General features: G+C 40.7%; 1 long non-coding RNA gene across 1 annotated transcript in view; it reads right to left on the reverse strand.

Moving 5' to 3' along the window:
• Positions 1-4,504: 4,504 nt before the first annotated feature.
• Positions 4,505-19,429, reverse strand: part of LOC142071776 (uncharacterized) — a 40,647-nt gene continuing 25,722 nt past the window's right edge. Inside the window, exon 3 of the long non-coding RNA XR_012667970.1 lies at positions 4,505-4,577. This is a non-coding gene — a long non-coding RNA (uncharacterized LOC142071776). The remainder of the gene's footprint in view (positions 4,578-19,429) is intronic.

The raw sequence follows: 19,429 nt of genomic DNA on the forward strand, positions 1-19,429 counted from the left end.
TACGTGACCTAGATCAATATTTGGATTAATGTCTCCCATTCCAGCTAACAATTAGACAAGGCCATCAGCAGTATGCAAAAAAAGAATCAAGTTTTGGCAATATCAAATAAGATTTTTCTTACTTTTTATCCAACTGAAATTTACAGAGGAAGAATATCCGCACAAACTACATACAAACCATTTACTTCATAACATCACTGTTCAAGGTCATGAAGTGAAAAGACTGTCAAAAAAGATACAACTGATAAAGTTGCTACAATACAGCTATGTTGCATATAAGAACATTATTGGTTAATATACCAGTTTTGATTTCTTGGGTAATTTGAAAGGCATTTTAGCTACTTATATTTATCACACAAGGTATGCGTAAAACAAGGGACAATTTTGCTACTATTTGCTGCTATTATCAGTCTGGTATGTAAAATATGTTTGGCCGTTTTTTAAACAAGCATCAGTGCAGACATTCTGACTGCATTTGATTGTAAGCACTTAGATAGTGGTGTTCTGAAAAGGAAGTATGGGTCACACTGCGGCCAGATGAATGTAGAGCTAGTATTACTGGATGTGTTGCCTGAATGCTTAAAATCATAAAAAGTAACACGTCTTTATGAGGCTAAAACATATAATTAATGGGCCAGATCCTTGGTTGATCTATATCAATCATCCTAGCTCTGTCTATTTACAACAGCTGAGGATCTGGCTCCAACACAGAGAGTCTAAAATCTATAGTCCTCAATTGCGGAAAAACTCCCATCAAAGTCAATGGGCGTTTTGCTCAATTCAAGACCACAGAATTTGACCACACATCTTTAAGAAGTCTAAAATCTGTGAAGACTCTGGACACTATTCCACACAGTTCCATCTCCTCCAGGGTGAATAACTTACTGTCATTGATTTCAGTGGGAGTTACTCAGATTTTGCAGGGGAAAACAAGGGCCCCCAAATGTCTCCATGTTCACCTGTTAGAGAAATGTACTAATGCCTTGCCTAAGGGTCTCATGTAGCAATACCCTCTTAGGTGGCAGCAGACTCTGATAGGTTCTTTGTGGAGATGCCTCTGCCTTCTTTCACTGGAGGTAGTATTTGCTCTTTAATCCCTGCAGGAAAATGAGAGGATCCGGACCATAAAAAACTAAAGATTCCCTACGATCCACGGGGTGAATACAGGACCACCTGTAGAGAAGGCTGTGCCTCTGTAGCAGCTCTGGGCGCTTGAGGTTCTACCCCAACTCCCTGACACTGTTGCTTGGGAGCCATGCTGTCTGGCCCTCTCTTGACCCACAGCTCTTCATTGCTTTTAACACTCAAAAAACAGAATGTGCAAACAAACAAGTAAAATCTTGGGGCTTCACCCTGGAAATATTTTCAGTGCGCACATAAGTAACTTTGCTCACATGAGGAGTCCACAGCGGGTATAATCACCCGAATAAAGCTACTTATGTGTGATTGCAGGATCTGTTCTTTACACAATAATCCCCCATTCAGAAACAGAAAGTGCATGAAAGCACATATAATGAATCAAAGACATAGAGTCATATTATGCAATAAGTTTTAAGCAATGGGGAAATTGGTGTCGCAATGTAGTCCAGATTCAAGAAATGTATCTTTTTAAGGGCCTTCCCACATCCAAAAACTGCAGCTCATTAGTTAAGTTTATATCCATTTTTCTATTACTTAGAATGTGTTTGAAGTCTTACTAAATATGCTGATAGAAAATAATCACTAGAAAGAAATTCTGGGTTAAAGTGTGATTATTGTCAGAAAAGTGACTTTTTTTAAAATGGCATCTTTTTATGTATCTGTTCCCCATGAGCATTAGGATCACGTCAGCTTACTGACAAAAAAATTTTTTTACTACTGTTAGCACTATAAAGAGCTAGGACAGGGTGAGTTGAATACTATTGTGTCTTTCCCAGAATTGCTAAATAAATTCCAACTGCAATTTCTTTATTATTGATGGTGATGTAATAGACAAACACACACACAATTCTCGCTTTTCAGATACCAGATGGAATTCTGAGTGCAGGCATTTAGGAAAATCATCCTCAGACTTACAAACTGAACAGATTTGATATGGAAGTCGTTAAGAGTGAATAACGAGGGGTCTTCACAATGACAGCTTTACAGTCACTTCAGCAGCGTCACTTTAAAGTTGAAACATACATTTTGTCTTACAGCAACTGGGGCATGTTTCATAAAATCTGGTGCAAATACTTTTCTTGTGAAGTTTTGTGCTTTGCTTTTAGTTTCTTTATGATGTATTCCTTTGTTACAGGACACTCTCATTTTGTTCCTAAATCTGTCTCTTGCCTATGTGCTTGTTCTGTGCTCTTGTTGTTTTCCATGCTGTTGTTCTCTGACATGCTTTTCTTTCTCAGTTTCTTTAACTTTTCTCTCTCACTTCCTTTTGTTTCTTTGTTTTATCTTTTACATCCTATTTGTCTGCCTTTCCTTTGTTTGTCTTTACTCGCAGGATACAGAATATGGCATTTCTAGGATCCCAGAGCTGGGCTGTATTTGTTTATAAAGAGTTAAATCCAACTCCAAAGAGAGGGCAGAGGATCAAGGCCTATCACATCATTTAAGCCGCACAGAGTATGTCTACACTGCAGCCGGGAGGTGTGATTCCCAGCATGGGTAGACAAACTGGAGCTAACTCAGCTTAAACCAGCACGTTAAAAAATAGCAGCATTGATGTTGCGGCACTAGTGGTGGCTCGGGCTACCTACCTGAGCTCAGACCCTGGGAGTTGGGCTGGCCTGGATTTGAGCGGCTAGAGCAAGCTGCTACCCAGTCTGTCAACCCTACTATTTTTAGCATGCTATCTTGAGCTGTGCTAACACAAGTCTGTCTTCCTGGGCTGGCAATCACAGCTCTCAGCTGAAGTGTAGACATACCCACAGAGTGTTGCACAGGACAAGAGGACAATAGGCAAATCATCTAGGCATGGTCTTGTGGTCCATGGAGAAGTTCCTCACTAGTTCTGAAAGTCTAGCATGGAGATTTTGGGGGCAAGCTGGAAAACAGTTCCCTGGATTCTCAATGCCACATCGCCAGTGACCTCAAACACTTCATAGAGGCTGTGTAAGAATTCTACTACCCGCCTCACAGTCTTCCTAGGGCTTGAGGGATGACTTCCATTTCCTCCATTCTCCCCAAACAATTCCAGATGCTTTGGTCTGTTCATGGGAAGGGGCAAATGTCACCCTAACAGACACACATGAATTTACATTATCAATAAAGAGCCCTGTTTGGTTAGCTGTGACAAGACCCAGTTTAGGAATTGTTATCTATTGGTGTTTCCACCAAATTTTTGAAAAATAATAAGAATTCAATAATAAAACCTCATTATTAGCAGACTAAATAATAAATGTTGCCATCATAACATTTCTCCCACACCATAAACAAACACTAGTAATTAAATAATAATATTAAGCAATGTCTCATATTTCATTAGAGTGATTATATATATATATATATATATATATATATAAAATCAGTCTAAATAGACTATATATATATTGTACATTGCTTAATATTATATATATATATTCTCACATTGAAAATCGGCAGAAATAGGTTGACCAGCAAAAAAACCAGATATATTATCTAAAATTTTCAACTTTCAGGTGTCTCAACCACTATGCACCAAATGTTCCCTTCCATCGCAAGGTAAGAAGGGAAGCAAATGAATGCAAATATGGGTGGAAAAGGCCGTGAAAACAGCAGGAGGAGAAGTAGAACTGGTCAGCAATGTTTCAAGAAAACAGTTCTGTCAGAAAATGCCAAATTGTAGAACAAAATGTTTTGCAGAAATATCTTGAGTTTGATGAAGATTCAGCAAATCAAAGGAAATCTGCCTGGGTTCCTGCCAGCTTGCTAGGTGGGCTGCTGGGGAACCTGGGTTTTTGCGGTCTGTAGCTCTGGGGCAGACACTTATCTGAGCTGCCCTGGAACTCGGAACTCTGATCTACAAGGCTCCATAGCTTTGGAGCAGACATCCATGCTGGGGCTTCCAGGCTCCCTGCTTTGGAGCCAGAAGCCTGACAGCCCTGAGTGTCACAGCTCTAACTTGGGCTTGACTCCCAGTTCCACAGCCGCAGGAAATGCTGAGTACCCCAGCTGAATCTGGGGCTTTAGGACTTCCACACTTTCAGCTGTGGAGCCGGCGGCTTTGAAGTCCTGAGGTCCCCTGCCTGGCATAGTCATCGTGGCAAGGCTGCCCTGAAGCCCCAGACTCTTGGATCCCTGTCAGGGGTTGAATGAAAATGACATTCTTCTCAATTTTACCACTGTTAGTAGCAGCAATTAAACAGACAAAAGTATCACTTCCACTCAACCACTGTCATGGTCCTGGGAAATTAAACCAAGTCTAGAAAAAGCAACATTTCCTGCATACTGGAAATCTCACATTTTGGCCAGCTCTCGTAGTAGGTGCACAGAATGTACTCACCTCCCCAGGAGCTTGTGGAAGCTCTCTGTGCAAATACTCTTTATACGATCTGTGGGCCTTTGGAGGAAAATGGAGCTGGAGTGTAGCCGCTCTGCATGGCATGATCCCCTGGTAGAGCAGTGCACTGCAAATGGCAAAGTGTGTACTCTTTAGTGCTGTGAATGAATCATGCCTGTTAAGAATGTTAAGTCCAAAAATCTGAAGATTTTAGGCAAATGACAACGTCTTTGTGTATTTGAAGATGAATATTAAATGTTTCTTTCATAAAGACAACAAAAATTGTCCCAATTAGCAGAATTTATGGCCAGATTTTCAGAGATATTTAGGAGCCTACAGATGCAGATAGGAGACTACTAGGATTTGCAGAAAGGCCAAAGCAAGTTAGACTCCGAAGTCTCACTGAAGTCAATGGAAGTTAAGCAATTTAGGTGCCTTTGAAAATCCTGTTAGGTGCCTATCTGCATCTTTAGGCTTTTAATCCTTATAATCAAATCTGTCCGTTATCCTGTACATCAAAATATCCTTGTGAGAAGGCCAGCAAACATGTTTTAGTCTTCAAAGTACTGAGACTAGTGTTGCACCAGAATACCTAACACCTTCTATACTGGAGAAAGTCACCCTGCCACCCTGTAATCCGCTAAAGTTATGTACTTCCTTAGAGTGCCCCTCATCACCAAGATCTCACTGTTGCTCAGCATTCCTCCAGGTAACACGTGGAAGCAGTGCTCTCTAGCACCCTCTTGGGCCTAGATTTTTTTAAAGGTATTTAGTGATTGCTCCGTTCAGCGTTGTGAGGCTTAAAGGCCAGAATTTCAAAAGTACTTAGGTGCCTAAAGATATAGATAAGCATCTCATAGGATTATCAAGAGTGCCTTGGTGCCTAACTCCCATACAATTCAGCCAGACCCCAAGACCTCAACTGGCCCGCAAGGTACGGCATAGTGTCAAATGTAAATCTCCATCTGAGTTGACTGGAACTATGAATGAACATATGTGTGTAGGATTAAACCTGTAACTTTGATGTGCTCAGGTTACAGTCAGGTTCATTAAAGATATACCTTTACTCCCACAAAATCTTCCATTGTCAGAATCAAAGCTGCAATTAATTCTGCTGGTAATTAGAATTTAGCACCACAATGCATCTCAAATTGCACTTTTAGACCTCCATCCCTTATTATAGTGCCACTATTTATACAGTAATAATTACCGGAGTAGCTATATTTTACTCTTAAATTATAAGTTATTTTAGTGTATCTGGGCCCTGTATGTGTGTTGTGGAGAGACAGAGAAATTCCCAGTTGCAGCTCGCAAGTGGCACATTAATGAAATAAATGGAACACTGTTAGGGGCAGTGATGTGTGTGTGTGTGTATAAAATCTTAAGTATAAAATCAACCTTATAAAATTCTATTTGTCCACTCATCCACAGCAAGTACATTGGTTTGTTGATTTTTTTTTGTTTTGATTGGGTAAAATACAGAGGGCAAGATGAGAGTTGGCCCTCGTGTGGTTGCAGAGTTGGGGGGACTAAGGAACCTCACTGCCTGACCCCCGTCTGAGCAGCCTGTGTAAAGAGCTGAGCAGAATGGGGCTACTGCCAAGGTTATCTTTCCTCCCTCCTGGTGCAACTCACCTGAAAGGGAACAGGAAAGAGTTGGAGTAACCAGCATCATGGCCACATCCCACCCTCAAGAACCAGGTAAGGGAGCTGGCCAGCCATATGAGGTGGGGATATGTGCTTTTCTTCCTGCCCTTTCCTACAAAAACTCCCATGTAGCAGTGTGGTGCTGCAAAATGCCTTTCTACAGACTGCTCCTAAAAAAGTCTGCCCTGCAAAATTCATTATCGATCATCAGGGTAAAGGGCTGGTAAGTAAACTTTGTGCCTAGACTGGTAATTTTTCATGAGAGTTTTCCTAAGCTGTCTTAAACCCTGTTTTGCCGATAATTGATTCATAACTATTACAATATAATAAACAAATAATATCATAGAATAGTATATGATCACTACAAAGGGGATCTTAGGAAGAAGTAAAACAGGCTGCAACCTTTCATTGGCCCAGAGTTTTCAGTTTCTCTATTTATTTTCAGTAACTCATTTCTGACTTAACATTCTGCAACTGAAGCAACTGAGCTGTTACAGTTCATTACCCCCATTCCCTAGACATCCACGATTCATCCTTGTTTATTACTTGGCCATACAAATCGGCTCTTGGTTCACATTTGGAATAAACTGAAGGAGCATTTTTTTAAGTTATAAAAAGACTCTATGATCCAGGAATGTACAAAAATAAGAGATTTGCAGGTTTCAGACCCTTTCCCCCCATTCCTTCTACAACCCCCCCCACACACACACACCACACACACACCCCACACACACCTTTTGTCATAGATCCATAATATGTAGAGCTAAAAGGCCAAACAGCCACTTAATGTGGACAGTGATTATTTTTCATAGAAATGTTCCTTTTCTTATTATTAACCTTGAAACTTAAGAAGAATGGAAGGCCTGTTTAGAGCCTGAGCAGCTAAACCAACCTGAAATTCCCAATTGCCTACTTCTTTATAGCTAATTTCAGAAAAACATTTGGCAAAAGACCTCTAAGCTGGTGACCTCATAAGTGAGAATGTGTGTTCTGTTTCTCTAAACCTGTAGCAGAAAGCCAGGCAGAAGGAGGTGGGAGAAGGTGCTAAGCAAAATCGGTAGAGTGAATCAGGGTAGCTTTAGAGATAATACTGTTATTTTTATCTTAATAAAATACAATATTAGAAGACAGTTACTTTCTATGTTCCTTTACCTTTGTCACGTGACACCGTGCGTACTCAGGAGTAGAACTGGGTGAATCAGATATTTCAGTTTGGTGGCAGTTCCGAAAAATTGGGGAAATGTTCTGTTAGTGAATAAAAAATGTCCCGTTTAGACCTGTTCTAGAGCAGAGATGTCTCCCCCATGAGTCCTATAGCTACTAGGCTAAAGCTAATAAGGGTGGAAGGAAGGGTACAACAGTACTACCACCTCCTCCTCTGCTGGCCGTTTTGTGAACACCTGAAGCGATTAGTGTCAAATTCATTAATAGTTCTGACTGACCAAAACTGCATTTTTCATCAAACAAACTCTGTGTGAAAATTTTTTTCCAGCTCTACTCGGGACTTGAGAAAAGACCAAAACAATAATGCAGAATGTAAATGATATAACAGACTTGTTGTCAGATTTAGTTTATCATGACCCAAAAATGAACTCTCCCATACCCTCCCAGCTCCCACATCCATTCTCTTTTCCTATTACCACCACCACCATTCAGTCTGTCACTCAGGCATGTAATTGAGGAGTCATCCAAGCCATGTACAAATCCTGCTGCTCCATCCTCTGCAACTTTCTTAAAGATCTGTCCTTTTCTTTTTGCCCCTACCAGGGCAAATCCCTAGTTCAGAATGTCAATCTCCTGTCTCATTGCCAGATTCTCCCTTACCTCCATGACACCCATATTGCTCCACTCCAATCCATGCAGTATGCTACCTTTAAATTAAGTTTCTTTGTCCATTGCCCTAATCATATACCTCCCTCTCTGAAACCCTGCATTTGCCCCTACTCTTCCATCACATCAAGTGTCTTTTCCTTACATTCAGAGCCCTATCTAACTCTGCCTCCAGTACCTTTCTGATTCATTTGGTGTTGTCCTCTCACCTCTACCATTCCATTTTCTTTCTGCTTTCTTCCACTCTGCCCCCACAGATGGGACATCATTTTTGTTCTGATCCAAAAGGCAACTACCCTCTCCCCATTCAGATCCCTCCTGAAGACCCAGCTCTATTGCGACAACTACAAGAAGTTAGCTAACAGTGATCAGACTGAGGTACAACTGAGGATAATGTACAAATCTGAAGAACTACTGAGTTGTGTTATCAAACATTATATTATTGAAATTTGGCTAATCTCATCATGATGAATAACTTGTATGTTGTAACTTGTTCCCTTACCCTTCACTGTCTGTCTGTTTTGTCTTAGATTGTGATGTCTTTGAGGCAAACCATGTGCCTCTTAGGTGTGTACAGCACTCAGCACATTGTGGACATTATTGGAAACATCATAATAATCTTCATTCCACGCCACAGGATAATCAGTCATCAAGCTCAGCCATAAAGGAGGACATCTCTATAACTATCCAGGACTTGGAGAAATTATCACACCCACTTGGGGTGATCTAACGCCCACTGAAGTCAGTAGTAAAGGTCCCATTGACTTTAATGGGCTTTTCATCAAACCAAAATTTGGTCTCTGAAGACAGTCATTTTGAAAATGAGACTGAAGCCATCAAAAATAATGTGGAAGTTACTACCTCAAATTTCCATTGTCTTAGAGAGAAACCAAATTGCTGGAAAATCAAATTTGATCCTGGGATATGCTGGCAGTCATCACACAGTACTGTCTGAGAAAGAGGCCTTGGAAGTGACTACAGTCCTGCGGAAAATCCTCTTTTGTTTATCATTTATAATTAAAAGATAATTTAATTTATATTGATGAATACAATTATATTCTACTAATCTTTCCCATATGGAAGTTACATCATTCTCATTTCCTGGGTACCTGAGCCCCTGCTACCTGGGTACCTGATATTAGTGTAAACAGGGTCTGAATGAGCTCTCCCCAACTTCTAGTGATGCACTGGGGGAAAAAGATCTCAGGAGCAGACCCTATTTTCATACGGCAGCAGCAGAAATGTATTTAACCTGCCCTGATTGAGGGTATCACACTAATCAACTGAATAATAAACTGAACCTGACTTGCTAAGCAAGGGTAGGAATGCAAAGGTGAGAGAGCGGCGGGGGCAGGTTCTGATTATGCCTAAAGAAGCCTAGACACCAGTGGACCGTCCCCTCGCCAATGTTTAAAAATACACTGAGTGCACTCAGGTAAGAGTCCTTGTTTCTGTTCAGAGATTACTAGAGGTAAAGTCACTGATGAACAGACCTGGGGCTAAACCTTCAGCCTGATATGAGGATAGTGTTGCAGTAGAAGACAATGAAGAGGCAGTAGCACAGAGGTTCCCCACTACGCAGTGAAATCACCAAGAGCTGGGCTCAGGGGGGGAACCTGAGAATGTGGCATTCCAGAAGTGGCCGTGAGCAGCAAGCATTAGCTGTGAACAGTGGCAGAGATGCTGTTATCTCTGCTGGCCACCAGTGAACAGTGGCAGCTGTGAGCCAGGTGCGGAGGGGGTAGCAGGAATGGAGGCACTGCTTGACACACATGAATGCATCTCTGAATTCTGGGTCTTCACTGATGAAGAACAAGCACCTGTGAATGGGGTGCAGCAGAAGGAAAGAGGAATGGCATGTCAAAAGAGGAATGGGGTGCAGCAGAAGGAAAGAGGAACATGCATCAGACTTTCGCACTGCCAGGTGGGGAACTGAGACAAAAGGACACTGCTCAGTGTAGTGTGGGGTGGGTGTTCTCACTTTCAAATTGAGCTTGTGGCATTTTCCTAAATTAATGCTGGGTTCCCTTTCAATAACAAAGTTTTCTTTTGTTACACACAGACTCAGTGCTTGTGAGTGAGGAAGACTTGCCTCTGAGAGGGACCCAGGGTAATGTTTATGTGTCCCAGATTACTGGGTAGGGGCTTAAATCAGTTCTCTTTTGTATTGTAAAGAGGAACCTCTAGATATTGAGCCCAGCTCTTGTTGCTGCTAACTAAACCTGGCAGAAGGATTACATTAGCAACTGTAAAAGGATTTAATGAATGTCTATACAAAAACAAAATGTCCAATCGGAAGCTCCATGCTAGTCTACTTCATGGATATCAACAAAACTGGACAATGACAAAAGAAATACATTAAGAACCATACCTAATTAGGGGTCAGTGTGGAGTTGCATCATCACACTAAGAGCTCAGGCAGGCCTTTGCCCAAAGATCAGTTTTTATACCACCCCTTCAGAGGTTACAAAAGGCATTTCCCCTCTGTGGTCAGCCAGCTCTGTTTGCTAGGACTAAAGGGTTGGAGTCATGGCATCACCTACATCTCTCCACTTTTGGGCAACAGTGCCAATGTTATACTAATAAAATAAAAACCAGCAGGATCTTATTAAAGGGAATAAGGCAAAATGCCACATTTATTGTGAATACAGAAAGAATCATAGTAAGCAGTTATAGCTATAACATTCCATTGAATTTCATATTTATTCACACATTCATTCATACACACACAGAGGTTCTGCAAGGTTGTTATCTTAGTCACCAGCCTTAGAGTTGCTTGTGCCAAGCCACTGGCCAGGTGGCCTGGACACGAAGAGGGAGCAGGGCCTTGTCAGATGCTCATCCGATGCTCCTGGAGGTTGGTTTGCAGAATCAGACTCCAAAGTTCTCAGTTTCTAGTCCATTTTTATAGGAATTTATTCCTATTATAGTCTATGGGAATTGCTTCATCACGCTGTTGCTGAATCATTCAGCAGATGGCACATTCCTGATGGCTCCATGCTGCCAGATGTTATCTTGTTCTTCGGTTCTCCCATCCTTGAGGCTGTTGGGTGGATTCCAGTCTACCCTCCAGGGGTCCTCTGGTTGTTTCCACTTGACGCCTTCTTCGGCCAATCGACACTGGATTCTTAGGCTAGCACCTCCCTGATGATTCATTTATTATCCACACCAAGCATCCATCCACATACATCCTCTATCTCTATTTTAATCACAATTGTTAACAAAGCGAGATGAATACAACAAAAGGGCGGGGAGTCTCTGTGTGCTGTTTCTGTTGTTACAAATTATTGCTTTGAGATTCTCTCTGTGTGAGTAGTTGTTGTTACAAAGTATTGCTTTGAGAACAGACTCTGTTTTAGGAACTTGCAAGTTTCACACAGAGAGGGAGAAAAACAGTAAAAATAAAAGAGACCAAAAACCAAGAGACCTGTTAATTAGTAATACCCTGGTATTTCAACTATGGGGAATCAAATTCATTTGTGATTTTAATACAGAACTTCTTTAATATGATCCAACATAACACCAATTCAAATATTTCTTGGTGTGGGGAGGAAATTCCAGTCCCTCAACAGGCAGGGACCTTGTTCTGGTCCCCGCTCGCTCCCTCCTCCTCTTCCCAGGGGGACCCAGGGCCTCTCTGAGCTGGGGAGTCTCCCCTCCCTCTTACCCATACAATGAACAAGTTGGGGCCTCCCCTGCGTTCCACAATACAGGAACAGACTATCCGTGTGCCAGATTGCAAAACCATTTAACCTGGCTGGTTGGACAGAGGGGCAGCCAAGCCAAATTTCAATGGCGTAGCAACCCCGTGCACCTAGTCATAACACCACACATTGAAATTTGGCCCAGCCACCCCTCTGTCTGTATGGAGGAGCAGCTGGGTCAAATTTCAATGGCACTGCAACCATGTAAATGGGGCAATACTCTGAGCCCTTATGGCAGCACCTGTACTGATTTAATATGGGATTACAGTTTAAGAATGGTTGGGCCACGGACTTCCCCTGGTTCTGTGGCCTATGGAACTTTGAACAAACGCAAAAACCTTGCAGGAGGCATTCACTTCCCCAGCCCCCACAACTGGTAACCCTGCTTTTGGAGTGGCTTGCATACCATGCAACACTAACAGGGAGTTATACACCTATTCTAAGGGGAATACAATTTTAACTGGCCTCTGGGTGCAGACCACTGTGCACACCCACGCCCATCTAGCAAAGAATGCACAAGGTACAGTGCTATATCTCACTAAACCCTGGATTACCAACAAACAAAGCAGTGAGTATTTTTAGAAACATATGGCTCATAACTTACTTTATATCTTGTGCATTCTTGCTATTATTGTATCATGTTAAATTGTTTCTCTATGAAAGATCCATCTCACATATTTGATTATTTGAATCCAATTTTAATTTAAAACTTGCTACTAGGTTCCTTTTTCCTTCTATCACAATTTATAATTTTATTTCATTTATATATAATAACAATGAGTCCAGTGGCATGATCAATTTAACAGTCTAAGGTTTCTAGACTGCAAAATCAGACAAGTAAATTAAGCAACACATTGTTATTTGATGTATCTATAGAAAAATCTACGGGAATCAAATGGAATGAAGAAACTTCTATCCAGAATTAATTTATATCAAAGACACTCTGAAGACTGTTAATTTGCTCAGCAGCATCCTCTAAGAGGCACCTACTCAGCCCCATTAAGTCTGCTTTGTGCAGCTCCAGCAGTACAAAGCAGCCTGACAGCCAGCTTAATTAAGCATTTGAGGATTCCACTTTTATATGGGAATCCTCCTGTGGTGTACATCTGAAATAGGCTTAGCTGTCAGTTGGTTAGGGAAACAACATGTGCGTCTATGCATCTACATTTAGGTCATGCCCGCCTGACGTACAAATTGATTAATTTTGTTTCAGTATATTTTATTTTAACTTAATAATTAAGAATCAGATTGTGATCCCCTTATTCATGTTGAATAATACTTTAATTCCATGATCAATCCCTTTGCAGTCAATGGAATGGCTTGCAGAGAAAGATAGTATATCTAGTTTGATGAATGGCATCACAATTTGGCCCTAAAGACATGGATTATTCCTTCCACAGCTCTGCGCATAAAAAGAATTTCAAAGATGGAAGTATGGAAGTTTCCTGAATAATATGTGAAGATCTATGGGTCTAGTCCTAAACTAGTGTATGTTGGCATAGCGCCATTGAAATCAAGTACTCCAATTTATTTCAGTTTACACATGTAGAAAATCTGGCCCACAGCATTTACCAAAGTGTGTAGACCAGTGTAAGAAAAACCTTTCAAGTGTGTAAAAGAAATTATGGACAGGAGGTCAACATTTAGGTCCTAATCCAAGAATATAATCCATTCAGACAGAGCCGTGTCCACTGCCAACTCCTAATTAAGTCAATAGAGGTCCACCTTAATAGATTAGGATATTATACGGTGATCTAAACAGTAAAGTTGAGTTGAACAGGACAGTTTTTGGTCCTCTAGTTAACAGAGAGCGTGCTTTCAAAAGTATTTTTAAAACATGATTTTTGTAAACAGAGTAAAAGTGAAGATTTATGAAACCATAGCAACAAGGACAAATACACGAACACATTTCCCTCGCTTTAGGTATGTCTCAGAGTTCTATTTGACGGACACTATTTAATCATTTATATTCTCTTTGGAGGTCCCTTTTATATTAGGTCCATTTTTTCTTGTCACAAAATGCTTTTTGAAATTTCAGTAAAAACTATCACAGTATGTGTTTCAATATAGCCACTCAGGAACAGTTTTGATTCTTTACACGCACACATTACAAGAGTTGTCACAGTTATATTTAGTACTGTGGTTCATTTCTGGACTCATGAACAGGCAAAGCAAAGACTTTACTCACAAGATTTCCAGCTTTCTCCCACAATGATACTGTGCACATAATATAGTACGGAGACTAGCACAATAGTCTTATGTTAGGTTTTGCATTATTATTATAAAAAAGAGTGTATTATGCTTTCATATGTCATCTTACAGGTGATTAATATTTATATCAGCCATGCATATTACATTTCCATTTCTTAGCATTAAAATTGGCATTAAGATTGGATGAAATAACTCATTTTCTATTGAAATTTGACATAACTGCACATTAACTACTGTTATTGTTGTAAACATGTAAATCATTGTAAGAGTGTTTGTTTTCATTGTATATTATAATATATTAGGCACTTTATATTCAGCATGTGTTGGATTTGAATATTTAATTTAGTGCTTATAATTCCTGATGAAGTATAGGGAATTTGAACCTTTTTAATTTATTTTAAGATTTAGTAATATAAAGTGACAAAAACATGGTTATCTTTAAAGGTTGCTGATTTACATTCAAGTTTATATATCAAGGAAGTTTACAATTATACAAAAAAAACAAGGGACAGATTCTCCATTGTGTTCTAGCTCCTTTGCACTAATCTGGAACAAAGAGCAGCTGGATCTGGCCAGCTGAGAATGCCACTAGCATGAGAGAGTTCTCAACTAGTGCAGACCCTTCATAGTCAGCCAATCCACCACCCCTACTGGGGCATGGTACATTGGAGCCATATCAGGGGCAGAGAGGAGCATGAAGAGTGTGGAGCACTTCTGGGGGAAAAAGTGTCATATGGGCCACTGAAGACTGTTGGCAGCTTGTGTAGCTTAGAGTAGGAGATAGGGGTCTTCGTAGACATTAGAGAGTCTGTGGCACTTTTTGTAAGTCCTTAACCAAAATTTACTTTCCTTTCCCGCACTTTTGTGCAGTATGTTGTGTGAGTTTTGCCATTCCCTCCACAATGATGATGGGGATGATGACTTGACAGCAGTATTTCAAACTGTCTGCAACCCATATTAAAAGGAAATATTGTTGGTACCTTTTCCCTTCTTTCCATGATTGATATGTACATAATGACTACAAAACATAACAAAAACAATTTGGCAGCTAAAACTTCAAATGCTGTTGAAGAGCCAGCTATTGACTCTCTACAAAACACTAAGAAATAAGTAAGAAAAAAACAGTGAGTGTAAATTAAATTGACTTGAGTTGCATTTTATTACCTCTTGTGTTGAAACAAAAAGCTTTACAAGCTTTAAATTAACTATACCACACTCTCACAACTGCCCTTTTACCAAAGATCAGGCCAGTTATGTCCATCGGCTGACTCACTGTATGGGGCTGGTAACATTGGTTATTGCTTGTCTCGCTGATAAGAAACTAATTTTTATATCCAAATTGTTTAAAAAATTAAATCTATAAAGAAGCATTTCAAGATTAAGAAACAAGGTAATTTGTTATCTTATTTATGGACTTTCACAGCAACTATTGTTTCCCTTCAATCAGACTGGTAGAAGAGTTTACCCTCCCACTGCCTCTGCTAAGTGGTACCTGTGCCTACAATTGCTAAAAAACAGATACATTTTTTGCAAACATTTTCAGAGACATTTTATCCTGCTTTTTGCATCAAAATTTCAAATTTTGAATTTTTTAATCTGCTCGACCCCTGTGTTAAAGATCTCCGCCATAGGCTAGTTCTTTTTGTTTGTCAACCAGACCACTTCATTTCGTTTTGCTGTGGAGAAAAAAGCTTAAGCTATTTATTTAATTAATTGGATTTATTTATTCCTATCAGTTATCTATGTAAGTTCTGGGTGCTTTATGTAAATGAAATGCATACAAAATAGTATAAATATTTACATCCAAAGATTTCTCTCCCATTAAGAATTCTTCCCCTTCAAACTATCCAGCATACCCCCAAACCTTTTCCTTCAAATTTCTCTTCCTCAACCTCTCATATCAGAAAAAAAAATAGAAATAGTAAGACCTTGCAGTATGTCCTGAAGGTCATCAGCTCCAGGATCAACAGAGGAATCAAACTCCAGAGTTGAGGGACCTTTGCAGAAACAAACCTACTACCAGCCCTCTCCCGTTTAAACTAAGACCTGTTCACTTGAGCACCTCTGCTGCTAACAGTTGCTGTGGAATCAAACAAGGAGAGAGGGAGTCATTTACATAGCTAGGACCCAAACTTCTTTGAGAAACCAGCTGGTAGCCAATACAGTTTGGGTACAATACTAGTTAGTAAGTGCACAGCTTCGTTAGGCACCAGTGGCACTATGCAGCATCCATTCACTGGATAAAGCAGTAGATGAAGCTTCCAAGTGATCTCAGGTTGAGCATTAAATAATCCAACTTTGATGTGACACGGGAAGGGTTAGTCATAGAAGTCCAGCTGTGGAGGAAAGAGATGCATCCTTCTTCCCAACACACATGAAATCATACCCTTGGTTACCTTGCTTTCTGGACATCTGAAGAGCTAAAAAATCCCCATTATGCTGAGTGACAAGTGGAGACATACTCCCCCAGTCATGGAAGCCAGTACCAACTTTGCCATTTCTTCTGGTTGCTCCCCAGTCCAGAATCAGTATCACATTCTTATTTGGGTGGAGCTAACCGGCTAGGCCTATTTCCTCAGTCTCAGGCAGACATCAGGTAAACTGCTCAACTGCACCAACTAAATGTGGAGAAATGAAGTCACCTTTGCACCCATTATATTTCCCAACAAAAATCACTGCCACCAGCAGCCCCTTTTTATATTGGCCTAGTCCTAATATTGGATTTAACAGTAACAGTTGTTGACTTTTATCTCCACTTATTTGGAAGGCGGGGGAGGAATGGCACACCAAAGAGCCACCTCAGGCACCCACATAGGCAAAGGGAAACATCCCCTTAAATTATTGCTGGCACAATTGGCTGCCCTTACCAACTGACCAACTACAACTTAACAATTGTTGTGTAACACAATACAGCAATAAATAGTAAATAGAACAGGCTGCACAGCAAGCATGTAGAGTTTGGGATTACAAAATGCTCTCTTACCCATAGAAAAAGCAGTAATAGCCCAAGTGGGTTTCCTTATCAAATGAATCTCTCTGTCTACCACTTAGTAGTAGCTCTATGATAGAGCCTAATAGTAACTGACAGTAAATGTATAGTAACAGGCAGATCTAAAGTATACTGCCTTTTGAGGAGTATTTCTGGACTCAGGAGAAGTTGACTTAACTAAGCAGCAAATGGTGGCTCAGAACAGGTGACACACAATGTGGTGTGTTTTTGGTTTTCCCTAGAGCGGATTGGAGGAACACAGTTCCCACTCGTGTGTGCATGTGAGAGAGAAATAAATGTGTAGGTTCTCTGCATGCACAGATACATCACGAAAAGAAACAAACAACCCCACACCAAAACACCCTTTAAGAATGGGAGGAGGCAGCATGTACACGAGGCAGCCTCATGATTGCTGTGGGAAAGCACCTATATTCCCTCAAAATCTGGGGAGGACCTGAGAGAGATCCTTGGCCCCATGACAAATTGGGAGGACAGACCCTGGAATGCCGTCCCAGCCCACCCCTACTCCCTACCACTGGAGGCAACACATTTAAGCTATTTTGTGTAGGCTACAAGTATACCTTAGCTTATGATACAGGCCTCCTTTTTAAAGCACGTTGAGATCTACAGATGAAAAGAGCTGAATCAGAATTCAGTATAATTATTATTACTAAGGAGTTCAGAGGGGCACTTTTATGCTATGAAGTAGATTGAGTAAGCAAACTCCAGGAGTAGAAGTGCTCTGTTGTCTCATTGCCTTGGAGAGGAGTAATGTGGTATGATATTACTGATACTGATTACAACATCAGTTGTTGGGAAAGAGTGGAAGTAGATACACTCTACTCATAATCTGTGTAATTGTTCTTTTATAAAGCACCAAATCCTGCCCCCTCCTGTGTGAGTGAAAAAGGCTTTGAACCCCCAGACACCATGTGCTACCACTTGAGAAAGTAGGTATTGGGATTTGAGCAACTCACACATCTCTGCTGCCCACAGAACTCTTCTCTGCAGGGGCTCCCTGTGCCCCAACACACAGAGGAGCTCAGAGGGAGCAGCAGGCTGAAGCAAGAGGTGGGGAGGTTAGATCAGGGACTTTGTGGGACCCCCTGGCAAAAAGGGAGTGCCTCTGCTGCCAGAACTACTGCCCTCCTGAGGCTGCTGTAGAAGATCCTCCTGCCAGTCCAGGGCCTTAGGGGGAAGAAGTCTTTGTCCAGAAGCTGCAGAGAATAACAGCACAGTCACTTGGCCAACATTCTGGGGCGAGGATTTGTCCTAATAAGTGCAATATCAAATCTAGACTTTTTCTTCTGCCAGAAAACTGGTAACAAGTAAAAAAGTGATCTTGCAATAATCTTACATAAGTTCTGCTTATGGCCACGTGCATAGATTTCATGTCATTGGCAATGTGAGTGATTACAAATAAGTACTTTTCAAAATTTCAAATGCAGCACAATGATTGAAATAACTGAAAAACTTTTGGAGCCTATCAAGAAATGACTGGATCCTTTTCGGTGCCATGCTTTATGAATTGGTAGGTTTTTAGCAACTGAAATACTTCCTGAAGAGACAGGAAAAAACTCTAAAAAAATTAAATATCTAGCCAATGTTTGCCTGAAGTGATATGACATAAATCAAGCACATAGGACTTTGCCTGACATTTAATGTATTTACACTATTTTGGGCCAACAGCTTTAAGCAGTCCCAGCTCCTTGTCACATTATTTCTGTGGGTAATGCAGTTCGCGAAAACTTGTTTGAAGAGGTATTGGTGTATAAAGATTGGAGCAGGAGACTTACCTCTGCCAAAGCCTCACTGTGCAACTTTGGCACATTAGATATTGTACATCTCTAGATACCTCACTTTTAGCGATTTGCAGAGAGGGTATACTTACCATACAGATATTGTGAGTTTTAAAGAGTAAAAAGCTTGTAAAGCACCTTCAGATCATTAAACAAAATGTACACTATACCCCTAAAAATACTACATGTTCTATAGCAATAACCCAGGAATATCACTATTTTAAGTTGTCATAATTTAGACTATTACTGTAGGATACTGTTATATTTTTTAAAATAGTAAGTACAGCGTCTTATTTGTAATTTTTAAAATTTGGAAAATATCATCTATTAATCCTGACATAGTGGGTTCTATTCTCCTCTCCCCCTCCCACTGAAACTGGCTCCTTTGCACTGCTGAGGTGGCACAATGGAGCCAGAGTCTGGTCACAGCTGGCTACCCCAGCACAGGAAACAAGTTAAGGAGAACAGTAACATGTCAAGGGTGGAAATGAAATGCAAAGTGTCATACCAACTCTCAGCTGGCATTCAGTGTCTTATGGACCACAGCCATCTGATGTAAGTTAGAGAGGCCCCTTGGTGCTCTAATTTACACTAGAACTAACACAGATCAGACCATATAATCAGAGAGTCATAACTGGCTCTTTAATGGCTCCCACTCCCATTATCCAGCACCAAGCAGAAGCAGGACAAAATCTGGCCCAGTGTCTTCACAAGAGTGTGTCACAGACCCTAGCGAGCGTCCCTTACTGTTATGAGGGAAATCCAAGCCTCTATGCTCTGATTCCCCAGGGTGTCTCAT

The sequence above is a fragment of the Caretta caretta genome, chromosome 4 (assembly GCF_965140235.1).
Source record: "Caretta caretta isolate rCarCar2 chromosome 4, rCarCar1.hap1, whole genome shotgun sequence".
Taxonomy (NCBI): domain Eukaryota; kingdom Metazoa; phylum Chordata; order Testudines; family Cheloniidae; genus Caretta; species Caretta caretta.